Source organism: Mastomys coucha, unplaced genomic scaffold (genome assembly GCF_008632895.1).
Source record: "Mastomys coucha isolate ucsf_1 unplaced genomic scaffold, UCSF_Mcou_1 pScaffold23, whole genome shotgun sequence".
Classification (NCBI taxonomy): domain Eukaryota; kingdom Metazoa; phylum Chordata; class Mammalia; order Rodentia; family Muridae; genus Mastomys; species Mastomys coucha.
The window spans coordinates 86,044,815-86,052,431 of record NW_022196906.1 but is presented as its reverse complement, the minus strand read 5'-3'; positions in this window follow the sequence as shown (position 1 = coordinate 86,052,431).

Genomic DNA, 7,617 nt, shown 5'->3' with positions numbered 1-7,617 from the left:
ATATATATATGTTTAATTAAAATTAATGAGCCGCATTAAATAAACCTTACTTTAATTTACCTGTGTATAAAACTGATAACCAGCCAGGCAGTGGTGGCAAACGCCTTTAATCCCAGCACTTGGGAGGCAGAGGCAGACGAATTTCTGAGTTCAAGGCCAGCCTGGTCTACAGAGTGAGTGCCAGGACACAGAGAAACTCTGTCTTGAAAAAAAAACAACCGACCAAACAAACAAACAAAAAACCCAAAAACCTGATAGCCTACATTAATACTACAACCACTGGTCTCGTATCAACGCCATCTGTAACACATAACACTTTAGATTCCACTTACATTAAATAAAGGCTATAAAATAAAATTTCCTTACAAATCATATAGAGCAGCCCTTTTTGGGGGTGGAGGGTTGGGTGGCAAGACAGGGTTTCTCTGTATAGCCCTGGCTGTCCTGGAACTCACTCTGTAGACCAGGCTGGCCTCGAACTTAGAGATCCACCTGCCTCTGCCTCCCAAGTACTGGGATTAAAGGCATGCTCCACCACTGCCTGGCAAGTAGCTCTTTTTCAAGTCTACAAAGCATGTGCACATCACTCTCCCATTTCATCTACATACCACTTTTCTCTTTGCTTTATATTTCAGGTAAGATTAAAAAATAGCATAGGTAACTTATCTTAATAATAAAGCTGATGACTCTACGGATTTATGCTGTCTTCTGTAGTTATTCCTTACTCTATTGTAATTTGCTTGTTTGTAGAGCAAAAAAATTAAAACTAGCATATAAGTGGGCAATTTGGTACAGCCCTAAAAACAAACCCTTCTTAGCAGGATACTGAATGACATCTTTCTGTTTTGCCCTTTTGTCTGTTGTATCATCCATACAGGTGAGGGAGAGACTGACATGAAAAAAAAATCTCATGTAACAAACTCAACACTTATTTACAAATCTATAAGTCAAAACAAACAAACAAAATAATGGGAGAGGACACTGAGAAATATACCAACCTCCACACTACCCTGAAAACACCTATGAGCATCCAGATATTGGCAGAAGCAGCATTACAGATCAATGGCAAAGATGAACTCCTATTAAGGTTGAGAAAATTCACCAACATATAAAATAAAAGCAGTGCCTACTCACATCATATGAAAAGCAAATTCATGACCTACACAGGAAAAACAAACTTTTGAAGCAAAAGCAAGCAAACAAACTGAAACACTCAATAATAATTAGTAATTATGACTACATTTCTGTACTAAATGGCCATCATAAGTCAGATAAAATAATAGACATAGCTAAGAAAACAATTGTAGTATGCATTACTTATGAACAGTCTGGTAATCAGAAAAAAAATTCTACAAATCAGCAAACCAGTAGTAAAAGATTACTTAATAAATAGATTATTTATTCTATTTGGATATATAAATTTATAACCTCAAACACCCAAATAAGAAGTGAAAGCATGCTATGCGTCACTGGAAATGTCAAAGTGGAATTAAAAGTCAAAGTGAAACAAGACAGTAACATGTCAGGTGGCATAAAACTTTCACCAAGATACCACGAGTATGGAAAGCCGTATGCTGTTTAAGGACAGAGAGTAAATGTGTCAAATGTCCCCTGCACTTCCTCTTCTCATAGAAAACTTCCTTAGTTTAAGTTATTGCCAATAAAAACGTCCTGATTCAGTAATAAACTTCTTCCATGACTGACTATCTGTTGAAATCGCCTAGGAAACAACCTTTATTAGTCCCACAAATAGTGTGAAGTGTTGCAAACACTGGCCAGATGGAGAATCTTTTCATGGGACCATTTATTAATAATTTTGTTTCAGAAGTCAATTGACTTTTATTTTTTTTTATCTATTATTTAAGTTCTAATGAATGGATGGCACAAACATATTCATATAAATTAAGTGGATCTATTTTCTTCACAAATAACAAAACTGATCACCAAAGGGAATGAGAATGGAAAATAGCAGAAATTACTTAAGATGGAAATAAATAAATATGCTTTGTAGGGCTTTTGTGTCTGTTCTTGTTTTGGAGGGGTATGGGTGTCCCATGAGACAAATATTTTTAATCTAAGATACAATTTAACATTCTTAAGAGAGGCTATTTACTGTGTTGTGGAGCCCAGTCCTAATGGATACATCCACAAAACATCCTCACAGTGAATCATCAAAGATTATCCCAGAAGTAGGGGTGGAAAGATCGTAAGAACCAGCAGGTCAGAGACTTTGCTGTTACTGTGTCTTCTAGTAATGGGTGAAACTACACCCATAATTCTCACCAATATGACTGCCTGAATGTGAGCTGAGCAAGCATGGTACCAATGGGCATGTCAAAGGGGGTGAAGAAAAGCCCCTGGAGGCCTCAACATTATGTTAGAACTATGGGCAACTGAGGAAAAGGAGAGGTGGTCTTCCCTGGGGAAGAGCACATGAATTGGTTGTCTAGTGACACATTGTCACTAGATATACAGATACATATATGCAAGCAAGAATAATTAAAGAAAGAAGTCATGAATTTGAAGAAGAGCAGGGAGGGGTATATGGGAAGGTTTGGGGAGGAAAGGAAAAAGGGACATGATGGAGTTGTAATCTCAAATAGGAAAAGAAGTGAGAGAGAGAGACAGAGACAGAGAGAGACAGAGAAAGAGACAGAGAGCAATTAGGAGGAAATCAAATCTTAGAGATCCTGCCTTTAAGAATGGGAGTCAGTGACACCCTATTCTGTCATATGTGATACAATATTTAGTTTTTCTATCATGTGAATTATACATCACACAGACTCCTCTTGGAAGGGGGCTCTCACAGAAGGAGTTTTCATTTCCTTTCTAAGTCTGTGCACAGATTCTGTTTTTCTGTTTACAAATGACTTAATCTGTTGTATGTGGCTGCAGTGTCACTAGTGGAACAGAAACAAATGTTTGTGTCTTACTAAATTAGGAGAGAGATGTTTTTGTGTTTGTTTGGTTTTGGTTTTGGTTTTTTGTTTGTTTGCTTTCTTGCTTTTTGTCAGCTCACTGTTCCAAGATACAGTCCATTCTTATGGGGAAGTTTCAGTGGCAGGAGTTTGAAGCCTTTGGTCACATCTGCAGTCAAGATAAAAAAAAAAAAAGTAAATAAATGCATGCAAGCTCAGCTGGTTGCTTGCTTGGGCCCAACTCCAATTTCTTACTCATACAATCCACAATCCCCTACAGAGGGAATGGCACCACCCACAGTGGGCTAGGTCTTCCCACAACTTAAGGCAACTCTTCTAAAAAACAAAACAAAACACAAGAAAACATTCTTGTGTGTACCTTAGTCAGGGTTTCTATTCCTGCACAAACATCATGACCAAGAAGCAAGTTGGGGAGGAAAGGGTTTATTCAGCTTACACTTCCACATGGCTGTTGATCATCAGAGGAAGTCGGGACTGGAACTCAGGCAGGTCAGGAAGCAGGAGCTGACGCAGAGGACATGGAGAGGTGTTCCTTACTGGCTTGCTTCTCCTGGCTTGCTCAGCCTGCTCTCTTATAGAACCCAAGACTTCCAGCCCAGGGATGGCACCACCCACAATGGGCAATTGAGAAAATGCCCCACAGCTGGATCTCATGGAGGCACTTCCCCAACTGAAACTCTGTTCTCTGTGATAACTCCAGCCTGTGTCAAGTTGACACACAAAACCAGCCAGTACAGTGTGTGTGTGTGTGTGTGTGTGTGCGTGTGTGTGTGTGTGTGTGTGTGTGTGTGTGTATGGAGGGGGGGGATTCCTCTGAGAGATAAAGAACATAAAGTTGGGTGTGAAGGATGATGAAGAAGATTTGGGAGGAATTGAATACAGGGAAAGAATATGACCAAAATGTTATAAGGAATAAAAACGTGGTATTAATAACAATAAAAGCCAATCCCCTTCACAGACATACCCACAGACCAATGAAATATAGACGATTCTTTATTGAGAATCTCTTACCAGGTGGTTCTAGGTTCAAACAAGTTGACACTAAAATCTGCCCCTCACAATTGCACTGGAGAGAGTGCTGCTGCTGTAATCAACGCTTAAAAGCCATAGGGTCACTCTGCAACCAACCATAGGTAAACATTTGTCAGCATGGCTATCTAGTAATAATTAAGAGGGGAGCTGCAGTGGACTTTTCTTCATGGACATAGTCACTATGTTGTTAGAAAATTGAACAATAATAAAGGAAAGGTATGATGAAGAACAAAATATCTTAACAAAAATGAGGAACTGGGCTGGGCGGTGGTGGCACTCTCCTTTAATCCCAGCACTTGGGAGGCAGAGACAGGTGGATTTCTGAGTTCTAGGCTAGCCTGGTCTACAGAGTGAGTTCCAGGACAGCCAGAGCTACACAGAGAAACCCTGTCTCGAAAAAACAAAAAAAATGAGGAATTGGGTATTGGCAATGAGAAAAAAAGTCCAACTTATCACAAAGTAACAAACATGGACTGAAATGTGTTTGTATCTGGTAAAAGGCAGACACTTCGAGTAAAATACTATTTAATGTAAGAAAAACATCTCAGCAAAGTACTGGCTTTTGAGGATGGATTATAGTAAAAGCATGTAACTATAATACATTAAAGGTAGGTGGTATAATCAAAAGGCACATATAATGTAAAGGGCTGGACATTTATAAGCCTGTTTAAAAACCAACCCACCAAACAAACAAACAAAAACCCCTAAAACGTGGCTGGAGAAAACACAGAGAATGTGGCACAGAGACTGTGAAATAAGAGCTGATAAAGCCACAATCTATTTATCAAGACAGTAGAAGTCTCAGTTCATAGGCTTCCAATTCTGCCACTTCCATGAGAGACTCAAGTGTTGTTGTCAAGAGGGAGCTGAGGGGCCTATAGACACTTTGGGCTAGACACCCAGTGCTACATACCCAGATCTTGGCTCCTGCATTCTTTGAATGTCCCACATGTGGCTCAAATGGGGGCTGCATGTCCTGGGATGTCACTCCTAATGGCATAGAAATTACTATGAGAGATGTTCATGTGGTGCTGATTCTGCTGTTGTGTCTACTGCACAACGATGGAGTTATGGCTACCTTCATTGACTCCAAATGAAGCATGGGCAGACTAGGGCAATGCCCTGTGGAGCCATGGAGTAGAGGCCCCTATAATAGGCTCTCACTGGAATACTGTCCCTTGAAGCTATAATACAGAAATGAGGTCCCAAGAGCTAGTATGCTCCCAGGACCCCAGAAGTATAGAGCCTGCAACTACAACTGAAAGGGACGACAAGTATAAAATGTAATTGAAAATCATATAAAAACTGCAACCTGAGATGTTTCTAGTAAATCCATGGGACATGCTTTCCTGGAGCCTTAAAGACCTGGACCCTTCCAAGGGTATGCAGAAGGCAGAACAGATAAAATGTTTATTATCAAGTCTTAAAAGTCAATGATTGGACTTACTGAGAACCATGTTAGCTCTTATTTTTCTTTTCTTTATTTGGGAGTATAGAACTTGTTTGACCTCTTGGGTTTACATAAGGGAATTTGCTCCTGGAAGAATTACATCTAAAGTGTTATCCTTGTTTACTGCAGATGACACTTATGTGATGGATGCAAACAGACTTTAGAATTGATGTTGGGGAATGGTCTGAGAATTTAATAATTGTAAAGATGCAATGTATATACCTTATATATGAATTTTCAGATGTAGGGGCAACCTGTTGTAGATTACATATGTCCCACATAAGTTCTTATGTTGAAGCTTAAAGGATGAAGGGGCAGACTATTTAGGGCATGATTAAATCATGAAGGCACCACTCTTGTGAATGGGATTAGGTGTCTCTATAAAAGTATTTCAGGTACTAATCAGGCCATTTTGCCCCACTATACAGTTCAGCATTGAATGATATAGCAATAAGGTGACGAACGGATCACTGAGATGGGACTCTCAAGACATTGACTCAGCTGTGACCTTCACATTGGACTTCAGTCTTCAAAATTGTAAGAAATAAATGCTTGTAATTCATAAATTACATACTCTAGTATATTCTTCCATATGAGTAGGGACTATAAAGGAAATCGGCTGACATCTAACTTATCTGTAAAGTTCAGGTAAGGAGAAATTTCTCATTATTCCTGCATGACTTATTTCACTGGCAATGTGTAACTAACATTGAAATGTTTCCTAGAACTAATTCTCAAACATGGACATGCACCAGAACAAAAATAAAATTGTGTCTCAAAATGTCCCACTGTGTCTTCTCTAGCCCTGCCAGATAGAAAAACTTCAGTCTCTTAATGATATAAATTCAGAATCCACAGGTAAAGTCACATTTCATTAGTATAGAAACAGAATTAAGCGTTATTATTTTAGATCTTGGCTTTCAACTTAGGTAAATTTTTATACTACATTTTGGCACAAATAGAGTCATTTAAAATCCTCTATATATGGAAAGAAGGCTGAAAATGAACTTGAATATGTGACAAGAAACAGCAATGAAAGGGCCCTAATGCCTACCCTACTTTCCCCATTTTACATAGTCTAGGATCCATACAGAAGTCAGAAGGCATGGCCCTGCCCTTAATCAAGATTATGTGAACATCAGTTAACATAGTCAAGGAAATCTCCTGTAGACACGCTTAAAAGCCCACCTCACAGGTGATTCTAAATTCTGTGATATTAACAAATAACAGTGACCACAGAAACTCTACCCCTTGTCAACTTGATATTCAAACAAATAACATTTAACCCATAACCTACAGCCTCTTCATTTATGAATTTATAACCACGTTATAATACCTTATGCATTCACTCTTACATTGAAAGTCCCGACAGTCATTAATAGTTTTGATACTTCAAAAGTCTAGACCCCCTTAATTTTGAGCTCCCATAAAATTAAAAGCAAAGTTACAAATTTTCAGCAATTTCAGAGTATACATTTCTGTTCCAAATTGAAAGAATCAGGTCCTAGCTAGGAACAGTCACATCAAACAAAACCAAACTCTGGCAGAATTACCTACTCCAAAATTTTTAGGTCTGGCACATGGAGCTCCAAAGTAAACTGGACTCAAAAGACGTTGGATGGTATACTTGCCTAGCTCTGTTGCCCTCCACACATCTAGGGTGGAATGGGTTCATTTTATGCCTGCAGTTCTTGTATATGTCCCATTTTCCTGGAATCTCCACTATCCTGGGTTTTTCACTTGTAACTTAAGCTTGACATTTTCACCTTCATGAAATAGCCCATCAAGTCCTCCTTCCAGATATTCTGGCCTTGTTCAACATTGGTTAGTCTGAGCTGTTTTCCATTATGCTCTCAATTTTTTATCTTCCATGCCTTCAAAACTATTCACACATGGGTGACACTGCCAAGTTCTGCCACAAGTTGGACATGTAACCTGTCCTCCCCCCTCCTGGAGCCCACAACGCTATCAGCTTCTGTGTACTGGCATTAGAAAAAAAATTATTTTAGACAGTGGCTTTAGAAAAGTAAAGACCCCCATCTCCCAAGCTACATTCTCAGTTCAGGCTCCCTCCTTTTCTACATTTTCGTTTTTTATAAGTTTGAACCTTTGGTGGGTGGGATCTGCTCCTTGGGTCACCTTTACCGTTTTTCCAGTTGCAGAGTAGGCCATTTATTTTCAATGATGTCTTTAAGA